Raw genomic sequence first — 22,081 nt, forward strand, 5'->3', positions numbered from 1 at the left:
GACCACTGATGATTGAACTATTCATAACCATCTCTGCAACCTACATGGAAGTATGGCCCATCAATAAATGTTACAGTACAATCCTTGTTCTTCTCAACAAGCATGTGCAGGATTTCAGGCAGACCTCAGTCATTCTGCTTGGTGGAAAACGTTTCTGCATCCTGATTCAGAAGACAGTATGTGCAATGAAACAGGCTTTTATTCACAAATCAAGAACCACCACTGTAAATCAGATGTACAAATGATTGTGGAAGTTGTCTGTTCACGGCATTATTTTTTAACAGGATACACAATTGGGTGAATGCTCAGTGTGCATTCCTGCCTATGTATGCATATCCAAATAAACATCTCACTGAAGTAAGACAGTGCAAATAGACAACTTCCACATCTGACTTGTGTTCACAGTTTCTGATGTGGGCACAGAAGTTTACTTTGCACATTTCTAATTTATGTAGGAAACTAATGTTTAAATGGTGGGAACTTATTTTGTCAATGTCACTAAGAACAAAAAATGTATACATGAGACTTGTATGTCGCACATTTTTGTTTCCTACAATAAATATGCTTAGCTGTGATACTTTCTTTTAAAGCAAATAAAACTTGAACATAATGTGTTGAAGTACACAGGACATTTTTCACTCACACTGACTGTAACATCACTCATGTTGATTGACAGTGAAGTCAATTTATTGTTTTTGAAGCACCTTAAAAATTAATCTGCATTTGCCTGAACAAATGCAATTTACATTTTAAATATGACATGATTAATGGAAATTAACATTTGTTGGGTGGCAAGAAGAAAGCAGAGGCTTAAAACAGATGACAAATGCTACCTTAGACAAAGAGATATGAATTAGGACATTGTAGAGGTTTTACATCTCTGTTGCTAGGTTTCCCACATATGGGAAAGTTGAGGTGTAATAGCGGTTAGTGTATGGATTTCGAAAATCCAGGTTCATATCCATACTACACTACTCTCAGGGTGTGAATAGCTTTTCTGGACTGACCATTTCTTGCAGGGTTGTTGAGGTTAAACATCTCTGAGTTCTGTTTTCCCTGGAGGATAGGTGAGGGAGAAATGTAAGCATAGTTGTGTACTTACGATTTGGTAGCCACAGTGGAACGGAAATAGCGATTCATTTTCATTCAGTTGCTATAGCAGAGAGATTCAGAAATGTAATAGGCTGGCATTTATTCCACATCGGTAGATTTATATGCCAACTTTCTAGCAAACCATTCAGGGTGCTTAACAAGCAAAAGTGGCAAATAAAGTTCTGTCCTAATAGAAATATAGGTATTGGTCCTGCATAAAGATAGAATGCCTGCCATCGGTAGGAACTTATTCAATCTGCTAATTGCACAATAACATAGATAAATACAATGAAAAATTGTTTCATTTTGTTGTTTTGCTTCCTGCCTCACCTAGCTATCACTTGGCATCAAGTAAAGCTATCCCTCTGATAGCAGACTTTGAACATTTTTTTGTAAAAAGTTATCAACAGCCCTCTATGTATTCTTTACCATCAAATACCTCATCTCCACAGATGCCTGGTGAGAACAACTTAACCCCCCCTCCCCATTATTCAGGATCACATCATTTCCAGTCCAGTTGTTGTATTACCTGTACTTACAGTGGTGCACCTAGGTAATTTTGGAGCCTGGACCTAAGGGCCTTTGGAGCCTCCCTCACTGGAGGCCTCCCCCCATGTTGAACATCATCACCTAAAGGCCTTTGAAACCCTCCCCCCCCCGCTGGGGGCCACCCCGCATGTTAAGCATCATCATCTAAAGGCCTTTGGAGGCCCTCCGCGGCTAGTTAATCATCCTACACACACACACACACACACACACACACACACACACACCATGACACATGCAGTATTTTTAACATGTAGGTTCTTGAGGGCACAAACAGAAACTGAACTCACAAGAATGTAAGAATACTGTATAAAAGAAATATGCATTAGCAGAAACATTTCAACACACAACATATTCTCATCCCACATATCTCTTTACCCACTCCCCCCTCTGTCTCTAAAGGATCCAATATTTAAGCAGCTGAATTTGCAAGAATGTAAAGATGTTAAAAGAGCCACCTAATGGTGCAGCGGGGAAGTAACTTGCCTAGGGAGCAAGAGGTTGCTGGTTCAAATCTCCGCTGGAATGTTTCCCAGACTATGGGAAACACCTATATCGGGCAGCAGCGATATAGGAAAATGCTGAAAGGCATCATCTCACACTGCATGGGAGATTGCAATGCAAAAAAGGCAGTATTAACAAAGACTGCAAAAAGGCAGTATTAAAACTTGAATCATTTCCATATCTTTTCATTTCCAGTTTCTCTAATAATTGCAAGATACTTTTCACACATCTAGGAAGTGGAAACAGAATTAGAGAGCTGTTTCTGTCTTTGGCAAGAGTCCCAGTAGAGATGTCATTTTTTGCACTCATCTTCTTATTTATTGCAAACATTGCTTGGTGCTTTTGTTTTTTGAAGTAATTGATAGGAGCCTAATATTTTTGACCAGATAATAAAATATTAAACTCGTGTTTTATGTTTCTGACTCTTCTACATCACCAAGCACAAACTCTGTTGTATGTTCTCTATAAGTAAAGCTCAAATGTGTTACAGGAAAAGCAACGCAAACCAGAAATTCTGTGGTTAACTGTTACAAACCTATATTGTTGTTAAGGTCCTAAATGAAATTTAACTGCAGTGGAATGATTTTGATAAAACCTTTTCACAATTCTCTCTTACCTTGCCTTTAAACAATTGGCTGTAACTGGGTTACAATAAATACAACATTCCAGATGTCTTAATATAGATAATATAAGCTTTAAAATTTCTCTGAAAATAGCAATAGCAATATAGCAATAGCACTTACATTTATATACCGCTCTATAGCTGGAAGCTCTCTAAGCGGTTTACAATGATTTAGCATATTGCCCCCCAACATTCTGGGTACTCATTTTACCGACCTCGGAAGGATGGAAGGCTGAGTCAACCTTGAGCCCCTGGTCAGGATCGAACTTGTAACCTTCTGGTTACAGGGCGGCAGTTTTACCACTGCGCCACCAGGTGAATGAAATCACCAGATGAATGAAATCACCAGATGAATGAAATCATTAGAATAAATGTCTAATAAGAGTGTTTGAATCAAGCTCTAAGCATTAAAAGTAGAACATGGCTCTGTGTGTGTGTGTGTGTGTGTGTTTGAACAGGTAATGGCTGTCTACAGTAGCCTGAAAAAACAAACATGATTTTAAAGGCAGGGAGAGCAGCTGATCTTCTTAAGCTGATCTAGTCCCCCCTGATCTTCTTAAGGGGAATTTTTGCCCATTAACGTATACTAGATTTCTGGCTCTTTCTATGACGTGGCTTCCATATTCCTGAGAAGAAACTTCAGCTGCTAAATTTAACTTTAATGTGCCCTATCTAAATTCAGCCTTCTGCCTGGTCATGTCTAGATTTTGGGTAAATGAACTTTGCACTGACAGGCTTTGTGTGGGGTATATTTTTTATCAGTTAAATATTCCGTTGAGGTTTGTCATCCGTGGAACTGAGTTACCTTGTAGATGTTCATAGTCACTTTATCTGAAGAATGGTAGTGGAAATTATTAGTAGGTTTCTTTCTGTCCTAAAGGAAAGGCATGAGGTGCTAATATGAAGACATCCACCTACATAAAGAGAAGACAATAAATGACAGATATATGAATGCATATCTATTTTTTCCACAGGCCGAGGAGGTCATCCTCCAATAGTATGGGTTGTGGACTGAGCATGCTCTGAAGACAGGACCAAATTTAAAACTGAAGGCATGGCTAGCTTCCTGCCTGGAAGGTGGTCAAGCCCCAGTTCTCGTCCTGTCTTGCTCCAGTGAACAGTTCTGTGAAGTTGCTCTCTGCGTTTTTGATTAGATCGGACAAACTCACAGTTGTAGTCATCTCAGAGATTTATTAGAGGAAAGTAGATAGGAATATATGTAGCAAGGTAATCCTTAATGAGGCTGGTGGAAACCTCTCCCGTTTAGCCTGATGCTTGAAGCAGAAAGGTCTCTCCTGGGGGGGTCGTCCAGAGTCCTCCAGACTTTCTCAAGCCTGGAATCTCCCCAGACTCCCCTCCTGTCGGAGGGGGGAGGCCAAGCTCTGTATGCATTCCAATCTTCATATTGAGAATGAAGAGAATTAGGCCAAACGGGAGTGAAAACTCCTGAGAGGTTAGTCGGGGGCTTCCTTTCAGGATGCCATATATGCTTCCATTCTAAAATTAATTCTATCTTCCTCTCCCTCTATTAGTATTGTGCTGGTGGTGGGAATTTCAAAAATTTGTCTGAACTCCAAATTCCTCTTTGCTTTTTATTTGGATTATATTGGATTTTTTTTCTACGTTCATTTCCCCCTCAAGTCTCTTGCTTTGGCTTCATGATGTAGTGCTCTCACACTGGAGCCCCTTTAGAGGGCTCTCTATCAGAAGGGCCACACTCCAATTCCAGATGCAGATCGCACCCTCTCGATTCTGCCTCTCTAAGTAAAAGAGTCCGCATGGCTTCCCCTGACTGGGACCGTGTTGCTCTCGATCCTCCGGTAGCTCATGGTGGTCCCGCACAGACCTTTAAGAAGGCCCATAAAAAGGCCTAGAGAAAATCCAAACACCTGGAAAAGGTCAAGAATATTAGTGGGTTGTCTGCCAACAAACGGCAAGTGCACAAGCTTCTGCTGTGCACTTGAGCAAGCGGCTACTGCTTCAAGCAGTTTGCAAAGAACACCCATTGCCACCGATCCCTCCGCTCATCCCACCTGAGGTGGTGACCAAGAATCTGGCTCACTCAGCAGAGCCTGCTCCTCCCAGGCCACCGGCACTGAACACAGAACTTGCTGTGGAGGAAGAGTGACCCAAGCCTCCAGCAAAGCCCCTCCCACATCTACTGGCTCTGCCACCACCTCGCTCTCCTACAGCCCCGGCTTTTCAACTGTCGGAACACCCTGCTACTCCTCAGCCATTAGCGCTGGTGCCTTCTCAGCCCCCAAAGCTTGCAGATCCTGTGGGGCTGAGCGTACTTTCACAGCTGCCCGAGGACTTGAGTAATCCACCCATTCCTTACAAGGACCTTGTCCCACCTGGTATAGCGGTTTGGCTGGATGTTATTGCTCAGCAATGGGCTTCCATTATTATTAAAGCTCATATTGCACCACCTTCCAATCCTCCCCCTCTCCCCTCGGTCCTCCTCACCAGCTTCCAGCCCCCTTAGTCAGCCTATACCTGCTAACGAAAGGGGCCATTTCCAACCTTGTCCTAGGGGCATGTGCAGGAAAAAGAGGACCGGGTCCCCTGCTGCCTCTTCATCTGAAAGGGCTCCATCACCAAAGTGGCCCATGCCCAATCCCATTACTCCCCCCTCAAACAAAGTGCTTACTGCCAGGACCCCCCCCCGTTCCAGTGGAAGTTCCCTCTGACCCCCATTTGAACCCTTCTAGGCCACAGGTTGTTTTCTCTGACCATGAAGCAGTCCTTAGGGATGCTAATAATGACTCGCCATCAGATAAAGAAGAGGGAGAACTATCAGATGAAAACGTGCCAGCTCCTATTCCTGCCTCTTTCAGCCTTTTCTATTCCTGCGATTTTGAAGTTTTTTGAAGTTGTGCTTTCTGAGGCGAGGCATGCCATCAATTACGTTGCCCCCTTGGATGTAGCTCAATCTACTTCTCTAGACCATAATGTTTTTCCTTCCAGCTCCACACCTGCATCTACGGTCCCCTTTCCCCCTCTCTTCAGAGAGGTCAGTCTGGCTGAATGGGCTGCCCCTACTTCTGCCAAAGACTTGGGCCTTATCCCCAAGAAGCTCTACAATTTACTTCAGGGCATCTCTTCCCTCTTGGTGGTCCCCTCTGTCAATCCTCCTGTGGTCCATCTTGCTCTGCTTCAGTGGTAGTCAGATAGGAAGATGAACAGCTAAAATCTCCTGAGGATTATAAATCTGATCTCCTTTTGCGAAAGAACCATACAGCCTCTGCCCCAAAAATAAAGGCTCCAACCACTAACTCCATCTTAGGCAGAGCCTTGATGCTTTGGGTTAAGGAACTTGCAGCTATGGTGCCCCCTGAGCTTGCCAAACAATTAGCCAAGGCCACAGCACTTATGGCTGACTCTAACCTGGACTGCATTCAATATGCAGCCCGGGCTATGGCTTTGGGTGTAGCTGTCTGTTGTTCATTATGGCTGAGGAATTGGTATGTTGACTTAACCTTTCTTTCACTCCATATACAGGTGCCTGGCTTTTTGGTGAGGCTTTGGATACCATCCTAATTGAAACCAAAGATACAAAGAAAGTCCTCCCGTCCACTTGTAGGCCATTTAGACCCAAGATCCAGCCTTTTTGTTCCCTTGGGAACTTTTCTAGATCTATAGCTACCTCACCTAGGGAAAGCTGTGCCAACTCATACTGCCCCCCCCCCGGCACAATCATTGGCAACAGTGCGGAGGGGGAGTGACTCGAGGTCGATCCTCTTGTACCTTCCCCCCTTCTTCCTCCCAGCTCCCCCATAAGCAATGACTACCCTCCCATGAGATGCAGGCTTCTCCACTTTTACCCACAGTGGGAAGCCTCCATGCAGGATGGCTGGGTACTCTCCACCGTCGCCCATGGTTCTGCCTTGGACTTCCAGACTCATCCTCCAGACCACGTCACCAGGTCCCCAAAGTCCAAGGATCTGAACAAACATCTTCCTATGAGTCTGGCCTTTCAACATCTTGTCCAGATAATTGCCATCAATCCTGTACTGTTGACAGAGTGTCAATGGTAATTAATTCACTTTTATTTCTAGTACCAAAAAAGGACGTGTGTTGGAGGTTTGTGTTAGATCTATTTTATTTTTAAGATTTTAAAATACTTTTATAAGTATTATAAGTAAAAACAGGAAATGTTACATATCTGAGATTCCAGCAAACATACATGTTTACAAACAAGATCTTATCCATCATTAAAAAAACCTCATTTATAAGAAGATACAAAAATTGTGTGTGTGTGTGTGTAGAGAGAGGGGGGATATTTAATTGACTAGCTATACAAAGTCTAAATCTAGGCATCCATATCGAATTTTGAACCTCACAGGGAACCAGCTGGATAAAGAGAGGACAACCAACCCTGCTATTGGGTGGTGTTAGATCTAAAGCATCTCAATCGCATCATCTGCAAACAGAAATTCCGCATGGAATTTCTACATACAATCAAAGAAGCAGCATCACCGCAAGATTTCCTGGCCTCCATCGATCTAGCCAAAGCCCATGTACATGTCCTGATCCTTGCAGCTCATCAACAGTATCTCAGGTTCTACTACAACGGCCTACATTATCAGTACAGGGCTCTCATCCGCCCCGAGGGTCTTAACCAGGCTACTGGTGGCGCATCTCAGGATGGGTGGAGTCTACATACATCTGTTTTTGGATGATCTCCTGATCAGGGCTCCTTCATTCAGTCAAGCTCAACAGGTGGTTCAGCAGACCCTCTGGGCTCTAGACAACCACAGCTTTGTAGTCAACCAAAAGAAGAGCCACCTCATCCTGTCCCAATCCCTCTAACACTTTGGGGAGGTTTTCGATACCTCTCAGGCAGCAGTCACCTTATCCATGGAAAGATGGGGAAAGCTAGAAGCCCACATCCTCCTTCTCCTCCATGTACCATCGGTGGACTTGATGACCCTAGCCTAGTTAATGGTAGCAAACATGATTTGTCTCCTTAGTTAAGCAGGGTCCACTCTTTTTGCATATGAATGGGAAACTTGATGTATGAGCACTGTAAGATGTTCTCCTTATGGGATGGAGCCACTCTTGGAAGAGCAGAAGGTTCCAATTCCCCTCCCTGGCATCTCCAAGATGGAGTTGAGAAAGATTCCTGCCTGCAACCTTAGAGAAGCCTCTGCCAGTGTGTGTAGACAATGCTGAGCTAGGTGGACCTATTGTCTGGCTCAGTATATTTATTTATTTAATTAATTTATTTAGCACATTTGTATACTGCCCAAAATGCAAGTCTCTGGCTGGTTTACAACAAAAGAATGAAAACAACATATAAAAATATCAAAATATTACAACAATTAAAATTTAAAACATTAAAACTATTAAAAACACAAAACAATATCTAATTAAAAGTCTGGGTGAACAAATGCAGCTTGACTGCCTTTTTCAAAGTTGTAAGTGATGGGGAGGCTCATATTTCAGCTGGAAGTGTGTTCCAAAGCCTCGGGGCAGCAATGGAGAAGGCCCATGCCTGAGTAGCCACCAGATGACCCAGTGGCAATTGCAGAAAAACTCTTCAAATGATCTCAATGGGCGGTGTGATTCATAGCAAAGAAGGTGTTCTCTTAAATACCCAGGGCTCAAGCTGTTTAGGGCTTTATAGGTTATAACCAAAACCTTGTATTTTGCCCAGAAACTTACTGGCAGCCAGTGTAGATCTTTTAAGATAGGAGTGATATGGTCTCTCCGAGATCACCCAGAGACCAACCTGGCTGCTGCATTCTGGACCAACTGCAGTTTCTGGACTGTGTACCAAGGCAGTCCCACATAGAGCTCATTGCAGTAATCAAGTCTGGAGGTGACCAGCAGAAGTACTACTGTTCTGAGGTCATTTATCTCAAGAAATGGATGCAGCTGGCGCATCAGCCTTCCTATGTTCCTACTAGGTTCCATTATTGCCTGCCTAGAGTGCACCCCATGGGCACTCTGGCACTCCCATCCACTCCAATGGCTTCTCCTCCCCTTTCAGGAGGACATCATGGCCTGCGTTCACAAGGATGGCCTGCTTCCACCAGAGGTTCAAAACTCTCTGTGCTGGTGGTTATCCTCTGCCATGCTGCAGGGTCTTCCCTGGTCATCCAGGACTGGATACTGGTGGCAATGGACGCGCCTGCAACGGTCAATATGCGCAAGGCACTTTGGACCGCGCATGAAAAGAATCACAACATCAACTTCTGGGAACTATGTGCAGTATGTCTGGCTCTCCTTCAATTCCTGCCAATTATTCACCACCAAAATGTCCTAGTCTGCACAGACAACATGATCTCCAAATCACATATCAAGTAACAGGGTGGCACCCTATCCCAAACCCTCATGGCCGAAATCTACAAGATCTTCTATTGGGTGGAGAAACACCTGTTCTCTATAGTGGTGGAACTTCTTCAGGGCATTGCCAATTCCTAGGCGGATTGGCTCAGTCACCAGTCGATAAACCAGGTAGCGTGGTCTCTGCATGCAGACGTTTTTCTTCAGATCATTCACCAGTTCAGGAAGCCACAGGTGGACTTGTTCACCTCCCCTTGCAACCATGTACTCCTGAGGGTTTTCTTCTGCTTCTTCACCCCACAGGCAGACGTGACGGATACCCTGATGGTTCCTTGGCCATATGGCCTGCTTTAAGCCTTTCCTCATCTACGGAGATTTCTTAAAGGTGCCTCTGACCTAGCGCCTCCTACTATCCACAGATTCTCTGCCTGGAACTTGAACAAGGTTCTCAATGATTTTACTAAGGGCCCCTTCGAACCCTTAGCAGAGGTTGACCTCTGTCTTCTTGCTCTTAAAGTTATTGTTCCTGGTGGCAATAATCTCTGTCCATGGAGTCTCGGAACTCTGAGCCATTTCTGTCCGTAAAGAGCTTTGGATCTTCCAAATGGATGCTGTGATCCTGATTCACATCTGATTCACATCCTTTATTCTCCCTCCCTTATATTTGTCTGCTTGGGTATGTCCCATACTATTGTAGGATGACCTTCTCAGGCTGTGGAAAAAGAAACATTAGTCTTACCATGAAATGTTCTTTTTCACAGCTGAGGAGGTCTTCCGGCTCACCCAGGAAGACATGGGTTCATATAGTTGCCTTGGATTGGCAGGGCTGGCATTTTTGTGTGGAGGCGACTTCCAGGGATATTTACCTTTGTAGGCTGTCTGTATGAATCTTCTTTGTATTTCTGCCTCTCGCATCTCTGGATGTGTGTGTCTTTTCCTTGTCTGTTTCCAGTGGTTTTTTTGTCTTATTTTCCTTGGAGCGCATCAGTCCCTGAACTGGGGTTTGACCGCCACCCAGGCAGGAAGCTAGCCACACCTTCAGTTTTAAATTTCTGTCTTCGGAGCATGCTTGGTTCACAACCCATACTATTGGAGGATGACCTTGGCTGTGAAAAAGAACCTATCACAGTAAGACCAACGTTGCTTTCTCCATGAGAAGTAGGCTTCCATCACAGATGTAAAAATAAATTTTCCCTCTTTATGTGGCTGCTGTTCAGTACTCTGCTGTAAGATCCGGACTTGCTTTCCAGTCTCAAAAGCAACAGAATCAGATATATGTAGATCAGAAGTTGGCTTCAGCTCTTTGCAGACAGCAGATGCCATATGACATGACCTGTAAGCTGTTGAGAGCTTTATGGATAGCAGCCATGGGAATAGTTTTGCAGGTTTGATTAAAAATACCCTGGAGACCATTACTGGCTTATGGCCTAGAGGTGCTTGCTATCAACAAAGCTTCAAAATAATATCCCAGGAAAATGGGTTTGTAAATATTAGCTATTGATAGCTGTTACACACATGTGGCATAACAACAGTGGTGACTATTTCTTGGTTTAAAATTTGTCTTCCCTGCCTTTTTAATGTTAAAAACTCATGGTGGTTTACAGTAAACTTTTAAAAAGATAACAATAAAAACTTTCTAATGCAACATTTTTTTTAAAAATTGCAGTACTATTTTGTAAAACTCACCAGTACAAGACAAAATCCAACAAAAACCATCCAATAAAAACATCAGTACCACCTTAAGTGGTGCAGCAGGGAAATGCTTGACTAACAAGCAGAAGGCTGCCGGTTTGAATCACCACTGGTATCTTTCCCAGACTATGGGAAACACTTCTATCGAGCAGCAGCAATATAGGAAGATGCTGAAAGGCATCATCTCATATAGCGCGGGAGGAGGCAATGGTAAACTCCTCCTGTATTCTTCCAAAGACAACCATAGGGCTCTGTGGGCGCCAGGAGTCGAAATCGACTTGACAGCACACTTTACCTTTAGGGCAAACTGAACTCAGTGTTTTAATGATTGTTAGTGATGGCAGAAAACCTTTCTTAGTATTAGACTGTTATAGCAGCACATTGGTTTATAACGGAGAGTTCTGAAGGTTGGAAAACCTAAGACAAAAGTGTATTCTTTCTGTAACTAGTTTCCTAGTCTGTAATGTGGAGGGCCCACACAGATGTGGAGGGCCCTCACTTGAAGAAACCCTCCCTGGGCCCTAAGGTCTTTGACAACTATAGGCTGATCTCCAACCTCCCTTTTTTAGTGAAGGTGTTGGAGGGGGTTGTATGTGTCCAGCTTGAGAGGATTTTGGAGGAAACCGATTACCTTCATTCTTATCAGTCGGGTTTCAGGCCTTGGCATAACACGGAGACAGTACTGGTCGCTCTGGTAGATGACTTTCTTCGGGACCTTGACAAGGGTAGTGTCCCTCTCTTGGTCCTTTTAGGTCTCTCCACTATTTTTGACACTATTGATCATGCTATCCTTCTTGACTACCTGCATGGGTTGGGTATGAGGGGCACTGTTTTACAGTGGTTCCATTCGTGCCTTAGCGGGCATGTCCATACATTGAGGATAGGTGTTCTGACCCATGGCCACTTCTTTATAGAGTCCCCAGGGTTCAGTTCCTGGCCCTATCCTCTTTAACATCTATATGAAGCCTCTGGGTCAGGTCATTTGCCAGTTTTGGGTGAGATTCCATCAATACGCTGATGATACTCAGCTGTATATTGCCATCCCAGACCATTCTGGGGATGCTCTTTCTGTGCTTGCTCGATGTTGGAAACTGTTCTGGATGACTCAAAATAAGCTCAGACTAAACCCCACTAAGGTTGAGCTGCTCTTATTCAGCCCTTGTACTGGCCAACAGTTGGATCCAAACCTTTTTTTGGATGGGGTGGCGCTGCCCCCAAAGGAGCTTGTCTGTGACTTGGGGGTTATTTTGGACTCACACCTCCTGCTTTAACAACAGGTGGATGCTGTGGCTAGAAGTGCATTTGCCCAGCTTCATCTGGTTCGCCAATTACGCCCTTATCTTGATCGGCAGGCACTAACAACAGTGATTCTTGCCCTTGTCATCTCTCGCTTAGATTATTGTAACGCGCTTTACCTAGGGCTACTTTTGAAGATGATTGGGAAGCTTCAGTGGGTCCAGAATGTAGCGGCCCGCCTATGTATGGGTGCCAAAAGATATGATAGGGTAAGACCTCTCCTGCAGTCGCTGCACTGGTTACCCATTCGCTTCTGAATTCAATTCAAAGTCCTGGTTCTTATCTTCAAAGCCTTGTGGGGCTTGGCACCTGTTTACTACAGAATCGCCTCTCCCATCCAGTTACATCCCATCCTTTTAGATAATTTCAGATGGCCCTTTTGTCAGTCCCTGATTTTTGAGAGGTTCAGAGTTCTAGGACCCGTGATAGGGCTTTTTCGGTTGCTGCCCCACTTCTTTGGAATTCTCTTCCCCTTCAGATTTGTCTAGCTCCCTCATTACCGGTCTTTAAATCCTTACTGAAGACTTTTCTTTTCTGCTGGGCATTTGGCCTGTAGTTTACTTTATTTCCTTTCCATTATCTATTTTAGTTTGCAATTTTTAATGTAATTGTTGACTGTAATTTATAATGTTACATTATTTACATGTCATTGTACACCGCCCGGAGTCTTTGGAGTGGGTGGTATATTAAATGCTTCAAATAAATGTATGTATGTATGTCTGATGAAATTAGCATGTTTTCTACCCTGAAGCTCTTGGTTAGACCTGGGTTAGTAATTACTAAGTTCACTTCTCTTTATCCATATAGTAAACCCTTGGCCTTCCAAACCAACTGCAATGACATGCCAGGGCTTTTCCTAACTCATGGGGACATAGTTTTGTCTAAAGTTGGGGGGATTGCTGAAAATCACCCTAATCCCTTGTGCAGTGGTAAACTATTGTTCATCAGCACAGGGGTAATCTGGATGTTGACAACTGTTCCTTTAGTACAATTAATATTGTTAGAGGAAATATACCAGGGGGGAAACCCCCACTTGAGTTAAAAAATAAATTCACCAGCTAAATTGTGTTTGATACAAAATGACTAATGAATAATCTAGAGATGTTCTAAGCATCGAGAAACTGATACTTGGTGTGTATCTGCCTGTGATGCTATAGAAATGTGCTGGTGTAGTGTCTTGTCACTGTACTAACCACTGAGCTAAAGTTTTTATTTTAAATTATTCTGTGTTGATACATCATGTTCTATGATTGCATCATCTCATACTGCGTGGGAGGAGGCAATGGTAAACCCTTCCTGTATTCTACCAAGGAAAAACACAGGGCTCTGTGGGCACAAGAAGTCGAAATCGACTTGACAGCACACTTTAACTTTCACCTTTATATTTGGAACATATGAATTTATACAAGCAAACCACATATTCACAGGTGTGTAATTTACACCCGGTTTCATTATCCACAGATACAAAAGGGTTAAAACCCATGTATCTGCTGTTCCTAGAGGGCTGGAAGTGACCGTGGAGGTCACTTCCAGCCACCATTTTGTCAGGAGGAGCATAGGAGGAACATTCTGTGACTAATGTATTTAAAAACAAAAAACATTCCTCCCACAATTCCCCCCTGGATTTTGGGGGCATTCCGGGGGGGGGCATTCTTGAGCACATGGGAGAATGGTATAATAAACAGTTAAAATTTGTTTTGCAGATTTTTTGCCTCTCCCCCCTTCATCTTTTTTGTCCATTCTGGAAACTACCCCCCCCCCCTTCTCATAGGCATAATGCCTCATTACTCATGGCAGTAGGTGAGGAAAGGAACCTCTGTGAGTAAAGAGGTTTTCCTGTATATGTTGATAACTTTTCTCATTGTTAGACTTTACTATTTACTGAGTGATTATCGTAGCTTAAATTCACAGGTTAACCTAGAGTTTCACCATGGAATTAAATAAACAGTTTGTCTTCTATAAAATGTATGCAATGTAATTTTTGAACTCCCTGGGAATTTATGCATTATGAATGCACTAAATAAACTTTGTCTTTACTCACCAATACAACATGCTTGACATATTTAGTTGATGGAGCATTATGTTGCTCTTGATGAATTACATTCCAATACTGAAAGAAGTCCCATTGAGAAGTTGGATTGACATGGAAATTAGGAATGTAGAGGCCCAGCCAAGGCAAGGGAGCGGAAATGCCTCCGTACATAGCTACTATAACTTTTTTGTCAAAAGTTCGAATTACTTGCCTGTGTGTATAATAGCCTGTCTTACTATGTGGATATTTCCATATAAAATACTTAGAGATGGATAATGTTCTGTTGATATAATATCAAATTTGCCCATATTTTCTGTGCACTATACTTGCTCATGAGTATTCTCACCTTTTCATATTATGTTAGCTTCCCTTTTAATTTAATTTCTATATACATAAGGTATTTAACCAATAATTGTTATGGATCTGCATGACTTGGAGGCAACGTATTCAGATTTATATAATAAGCTGCTGTTATGTGATCTGTTTAAATATAAAGACAGAAAGTATTAGCAGCAAATAGTTTCTATAAGCATTGACATTTTTGAAAGCCCAGGGACTTTTTGTATAGGGTGGTATCTAAATGCACTAAATATATAAATACATTTAATTCTGGTTTGATATATGGTGTGTTTGCTGATGTTCGGAACTATCTTTTAAAAGGCTATCTTAAGCAAATTCTTCTTTGTGGTCTTTCTGCATTCACATCTTTGGAATCTCTATGTGTTCTGAGGTTTGTTTAGAACCTTCTAGAGCATTGGTAGACAATGTGTGGCTCTCCAGATGTTGCTGAACTGCAATTCCCATCAACCTCAGTCACAATTTATTATAGCTGGTAATGATGGGAGTTGTAACAACAACATCTGGAGAACAGTACATTGCCTACCCCCGTTCTGAAGCTCTCATCCCCAAGGGTTTTGGTTATTATGGTTATTCAGTGCCCTCATTGAATCATGGATATCTAAGTAGGAATTACCTGTGCCATCTCCATTCTTTGATCACTGCAACAATAACATCCAGAAAAGTAATTGCTACTAAGCAAGTTTGACCTCAGTTTTTCTTCACTTCTAGTTCACCTTGTTTATTCCCTCTTTTTTCCTGTTCCTTGTTTCTATTGTAATTTCACTTGTAATTTTTATTTTTACAGCTTATTTTTCTCCCCTTGTTTCCTGCCACTGATTCTCCCAGCTGTGGCTATGACCTGTGGATCTGAAGTCTTCTCTTTAAGTGCAAAATGTCACTGTTGGTGTCTCCTCTTTCTGTGAGCCTGAGTTACCCCTGAAGAGGATTGGGTTGTCAGATAATTCTAGCTCTGGACAGTCTGTAGAATACAGAAATAGATAATCCCCATTTGTTTGGCTTGACATTCTGGCCCCTATCTGTTCCCCATGTAATTCCCAACTGGTCTTCGAATCATGTTCTCAATTAATAAATATAATGCCTGTGTGGACTGCGTCATCTAGCCTAGCATATCCACAGTTTAAATGCACAAGTAAAAGTTTGGGGGCCCTACATACTAGTTTATAAGTATTGCTGATATGGTAATGCTAATAGATAGTCAATAAACCAGTGCATAATTTAACGGAGAGATTAAATTTCATCAGCAAACATAACTGATCCCATGATTGCATATGGTAAGACAGATGTAATTCATGTCTTTTTCTGCTGCTGAATGAGGACATCTCATGTGGATTATCCTTCCCACATGTTCCGGTAGGCAGGACTATGCTAATTAAAAGAGCTTAAATAGCCTCCCATTTCTTCTACTCCTGCGTCCATCTCCAGAAGCAGCTTCTGTTTCATAGCCAAGTTTCTCTTTCTCTTTCATTTTTCCTGCATTGCTACTGTCAAGGTCTGGCCAACTGCCAGGGAAGATCACGAGACAAAGCGGAGCTGCTGAGACTGGATACGGCTCGGGAGGTTCGTCTTGACTGGACTTGGCTGCACGCTGTCGACGCAAAGGTTGACGAATGTTGCTTTTCAGCAGTGAGTAGAAGGCTGATGACATGATTTATAGTGCAAGCCGAGAGCTCCCAGCTGGCAGGAATTCAAGGCTTATCAGCCCTCAGCAAGAGGCGTTTGCTCCTCCTAATAGTCTCCAATTGAGTTCTGTGTCTCGTGAGCCTCCGCTGTTGTGGAGTCAGTGGTGTTTGATTGCATAGCTCCTCTTTGGATTGGTCTTTCACGATTTCTGCTGTCTCAGGTTGTTGTACCTGCTCTAAATCATTAGCTGGATCTACCACAGCCATTTCATGAACACTGACAGCCGGGCTCTGCCCCTCAGACACTCCTGAATCGGCTGGAAAGTTGACAGCTTCCCCTTCCTCCTCACTGTCGGAGATCGAGGGCGTGACAGCTACTAGCTGTTCTTCCTTGTTACCTTGCCTCCCTCCTTGGTGGTGCAGAGGATCCTCTGACTCAAGCACTGACAGGTTAATTCTGCATCATACACCAACCTCGCTGCTGTTCCTTATACTGCCACTAAACTCTTTGATGCTGCTGTACTTCAGGAGGTCCTTGTGGAAACAAAACAGAAGTGCAAGGCACTACCATCAGCCCCTTGCAAGGATGACAGATGACAGCTGCGAAGGTCCTTGCAGCATTTTTGTTCCTTTCATCCCAATTTTAGACCTTAGAACAGAAACAGATGCCAGTGTCCTTTCTGTAATAGACCATGACCCAACTTCAACAGACCAGAGAACCAGTCACGTCAAGCCTTCACAGCACAATCTTAAGGCAAGACAACTCTTCTGACTCACAGCTACGGGGTGTGGGAGGTCATCTCTTGGATTTCTTCCACACATTGAAAGCCAACATTACAGATCAGTGGGTCGTCAACAGCATCTCACACGGGTACAATATAGAGTTCACCTCAGTGCCCCCTAAACTCACCTTCCAATCACAGTCTGTTAGTCGCAATACAACATCTTGTCCCCATTAGTGCAGTGGAAGCAGTTCCTCTTCATCAAAGGGGCAAGGGGGTTTATTCAGTTTTGTATATGTCAAAAAAGGATGAATCCCTTCTGGTCACAGTACTGGATTTGAGGTTGTTCAACACATTTGTACACTGCAGAAAGTTCCGGATGGAAACCCTGAGATCCAATGCAGAGGCCTTGTACCACTCCCAACTTCCTTGCCTCAGTGGACCTGATGGAAGCATACCTACATGTACCAGTCGAAGTGGGTCCACCCCTCCCTGACTGCAAGAAACTTGGGGGTCATGCCTCAGAATAAATGGGAGGGGGCTCCTTGTCACCCTAGGCCTCCTACTTGATGCATGTTGATCACCATCTCAGTCTCTCACCGGAGGCCTGTGACTCACTCACTCTCCCTCCTTCCCTCCCTCTCCCCTGCCCTTCATCACTGGCCATCTTCCTCTTATATGCCCCTTCACATGCTCCAGAACTTCACTCATCCATAATTAGGCCCCCCAACCCTCTTTATTTCCTTGTTTAAGTTTGTCCAGGTGTCAGCTGTGGCATCCCCTTTCCCCTCCCTCCTCTCCCTCGCTCAGCCCCCTCTCTTTACCTTGGAGTACATTGCTGATGTCACTGCGAAACTGCCTGATCCTCTGTCCCTGTGCCAGGCCTCATCTCTGCAGGAACCTCCCAGCTCTCCACACCACCATGATAACTGGTATCTTGCTCAAGCCAGGAGGCTCTGCCGCCGCCTCGCTTTCCAGGCTGTGGCCTGCCCCCAGAGCTCTGTTGGCCCCAGGACATACTGCTGTGGAGGCTCCATTAAGGCTGGCAGGTGATCTCGCTGGACAGTACCAATCTATCTGGCAAGCCGTGCTTTTTGATGCTACGAATATGATGGCCTTCATTACCACCAGTACAAGTGCTTCCGTTTGGCCTATCCCCAGTGCCCAGAATCTTCACAAAGATCCTGCCCCCACCCCCAGTGGTCCACCTTCAGCTTATAGACATTTGGGAATTTGCCTTTTTGGGCAAGCTCCTGATTTGGTACCTGTCTTGTCCAACCGCGAGGTGAGATATGAACAACACACTGCAGATGCTACTTGACCATGGTTTTCCTGGTTAACCAAATCAAGAGTCAACTCCATCCCTCCTATATTTGCCATCTAGGTGTAATAGTAGACACTTAACGGGACCTTCTCATTCTCCCTACAGACCGTATCCAAGACATTGTCCACCTGATCAGCAAGGTTTCTGCCTTAACTACAGTGCCAGTCCCCTCTCTGGCTAGACTTCTGGGCCTCATGGTGGTGTTCCTAGCAGAGGTTCAATGGGCCTGTTTCCACCTGTGCCCACTTCAGTGGATTCTCCTACCATATCAGAAAGACATTGTGGGTCGGAGGCTACCACGGTCAAGCTTCCACCACATGTGGCCCCACTCTTTCCACTAGCGGACTAAACCATCATGTCTTTCCCACAGTCAGACTTTCCTGGATCATGCCAGGGTGATACATGTGACAGATGCAAGTCTCTCTGGCTGGGGGGCATACTGTCTACAGCATTTGGTGTAGGGAAAGTGGATCTACAAGAGCCAAGCACACAGTATAAACTGTTTGGGGCTAAGGGTCATTCACTTAGCTCTGCAATAGTTCCAACAGATACTACAGAATCAGCATGTTCTGGTTCAGACAGACAACTGTGAAAGCATACGTGAACTGACAAGGGGACACCAGATCAAAGTCTCTGCATTTGGATCAAAGTCTCTGCATTTGGAAGTCTCGCTCCTACTCCACTGGTAAAATCTTACCTAGGCTTGCTAACAGCACATCATGTCAGCAGGATTTGCTCAGCAGGATCCAACTGGCAGAATGGAGCCAGCTCTCATGCCTTTGCCCGGATGGCCCAAGCCCTGGGCACTCCACAAGTGAACCTCTTCACCTCACTGGTCAATGCAAACTTTCCCTGGTTCTTCTCTCACTTTCCATGTGAGGGTGCAGAAGCAGTGGACACGCTATCAGCTCCATAGCCTCCAGATCTACCGTAAGCATTTTCACCTCTGCTGGTGCCCAGCTGATTGCTTTGCAGGATTTGGATTCTCCAGGTTCAGGTACTTCTTGTGGCACCACACTAGCCTCAAAAGCCATGGATCACAGAAATCCTACACCTGGCAATGGAGGGCCCATGGTTCCTTCCAGTAACTCAGGAGCTGCTTCACCAAGGCTCCATCCTTCACCACAACCCAGCATGGTTCAAGCTTGCTGCCTGGCGATTGAATAAACATCCTGAGTTGCCATGGATATACTCCCAAAGTTATGGACACTATTCTAGCTAGCAGGCCACATTTACTAACCACATTTATCAATCCACATGGTAGGGGTTTTTTTGGTGGTGTAGATTTAATGGTCTCTCAGAGGACAACTGCTGTCGGCCAGAACTTCTCTGTTTTCTTCAAGAGGTCCTTGAGAAGGGTCTCAGAGCAAACATGCTCAAGCGACAGGCAGCTTTGTTGGCTAATCTCCTGTCTGTCTTATCTGCAAAAGGGCTACACTCATAGCCACATCTCAAACAATTTCTCAAAGGCGCCTCTCTGCTCTCTCCATCAAACGTTCACAGATTTCTTTCCTGGGATCTCCACAAAATCATTCACATGCTGCGCAAACTGCCATTTGAGCCCATTAGATCCATTCCACGTCAACTTCTTTTTTTCTGACTTGCGTTTCTAGTAGCTGATCCTAACTTCTGCATCTTTTCACCTGACCAGGTGCACCTGATTTCAGATGCCTGTTTTTTACCTAAAGTGGCCTCTGTATTTCACCAATCTCGGGACACAGTTCTCCCTTAATTCTGTCCTAAGCCTCAGCACCCTTAGGAGGAGGACTGGCACAAACTCGATGTCTGTCACTGCCTGATCTCTCCTGCACAGCTGCCTTGCACTCCACAGATGCCTTGTTGGTTTCTTTTCTACCTGCCTCAGTGGGGCAGAAGATATCATTGATTACTGTCACCAGATGGATCAAGGCGTGTATATCCCTGAAATACGAGTTACGAAACTTTCAAATTTGACTTAACATCTTGGCACACCCTACCAGATCCACAGCATAGTTGATGGCCTTCTCAGTGAACACCCCACTGGCAGAAACCTGCAAAACCTGCAATTGTACATCTCCATCCACGTTCACATGTCACTACAAACTCGACTTCCACCGCTCTTCTAAAGCAGTCTTTGGCAGACAAGTCCTCCAACACATTCTTCCACCCTAGTAGACATAGATGCTCCCACCCAGGGTTCTTAGCAGTGGCATGTCCAATCTGAGACGTCCTCATCCAGCAGCAGAGAAAGGAGCATTGGCTATTCATTGTGAGGGCTTTTTCTTGCTGTTGGGTTTGAGGATATCTTGACCCACCCTTCCAGGCATCTGGGACTACTGGGCTTGTCTTTCCTGAAGGTGGACCATGAAGAAGAAACCTTCATGGTGAGTAACCAGTTCTCCTTTCTAAAAAGAATGGTTTGTTTTAGTAGTTGACAGACAGAGGCATGGCTTAATCACATTGGTTTCAGCCTGCTACTCCATCTCTCACACAACTAAGTCATGCAAATTGCAAATCAAATGCCATGTTCCATGAGCTGCTGTGGAGTAGTGGCTCATATGATAAGACGTAAAAGTAGAGCTATGGCAAAAGAATATTTAATGTTCTGCTGGTGCAGGAAACCGATTCCTCCCCCTTTTGATCCTCCTGTAGATGTTGGACCACAACTCTCATAATCCTTGACTAATGTCCACTTTGGCTAGGGATGATGGAAATTGTAGTTAAAAAACAGATGAACAGCTGAAGTTGTGCAGCCCTTCCCTGGGGGCTCTCATTGGTAACATAAACTTAGATTATATAAGATATGTGCCATAAGATGGTAACTTGGGTGACTCAGCCATGACGCAAGGTGAGACAACAGCTTCAGGCAGTGCCTATGTTATGGGGAGGCAAATGAGGGCATCCTGACCACTCCCCTGCCCAGTGTCACCTCATCTGCCTGGATGCCGCCATTGCCAACTCCTATTCCCGTCTCCTTGTGTCCTGGCCCATTTTCCTGATGCCAACACTAGCTTTCAGCTGCCTTACTTTCTGGACATGTTGGAGTTTTAGACTACAGGTTAGTAATAAGGGAGAACAAAGCTTCTAGCATGGAGTAGCAGCTTGTTGCTGCTTCTTTATTAGCTGGAGCACTTACTCTCTCACTCTCTTCCCCCATGCCTTCCACCAGCAGTCTCATGCACTTGGTCTACTCCATGTCAGGAGCAAAGTGTGGTGTGCAACTATGTTGGTGAAAAGCTCAGAAGGAAGAGAGTGACAAATCCAGTTAACAAAGCAGTGACAATGAGCAGAGACTACTGCTCCATGTTGGAAGCTCTAATTAGTCTTCCATCGCTGCTACCTCTGCTGTTGACCTGTAGCTTAAAACACAGATGTGCCCAGAATGTAAGGCAGCAGGGAGATGAGGAAGGGGGGTGGGGCTGGCCCCCATCCCTAATGGATGTAAGCATTGGGGATGGGGCCAGTGGCTTCTTGGCTTTTCTTCAAACTGTGGAAGCCCTTGAGCTGCTGTGGGATGGTAATGGATAAAAGGTGGAGAGAGGGCTGCCCTCAGAAGAGTAATAGTTGCAATTACATGTTGTTTCAGAGGAAACAGTGCTATAGTTTCATACATATGGTAAGGACCAGATTGGTTTCAGTTGAGCAGGATAAGGAGCAGTCAGATTAAGAGCACAGTAGAAATCACCTTTCTAAGTGCTGTGATACAATCCTTGTAATGCTGGCATAATGTTGTGATGTTGAACTGACATGGCAGTTTCTAATTATTGACATTTCAGCTATGAAGACAAATTCTTAGTGGTTTAACAGATTTTTACAAGTGGATTGCATTTTATCAGCACAAGCAAAATTTATGCAGAGGTGTTAATTGTGAGAATAAGTGTTAGGGCTTTTCTGTTTCAAGAGCACCCCTAGAGACCGTCTTAGAATTTACATGTAATACAATTTTCATGCCATTTGACAGTATGTAGGATATGAAGATCCTTAATCGGTTTTGGAAACATT

General features: G+C 44.2%; 1 protein-coding gene across 5 annotated transcripts in view; it reads left to right on the forward strand.

Annotated features, from left to right (window-relative positions):
* RAPGEF2 (Rap guanine nucleotide exchange factor 2) overlaps positions 1–22,081 on the forward strand; it is a 281,466-nt gene that overhangs the window by 132,784 nt on the left and 126,601 nt on the right. The gene's annotated exons all lie outside the window — the stretch shown is intronic.

This window comes from Hemicordylus capensis, chromosome 5 (genome assembly GCF_027244095.1).
Source record: "Hemicordylus capensis ecotype Gifberg chromosome 5, rHemCap1.1.pri, whole genome shotgun sequence".
NCBI classification, from domain to species: Eukaryota; Metazoa; Chordata; class Lepidosauria; order Squamata; family Cordylidae; genus Hemicordylus; species Hemicordylus capensis.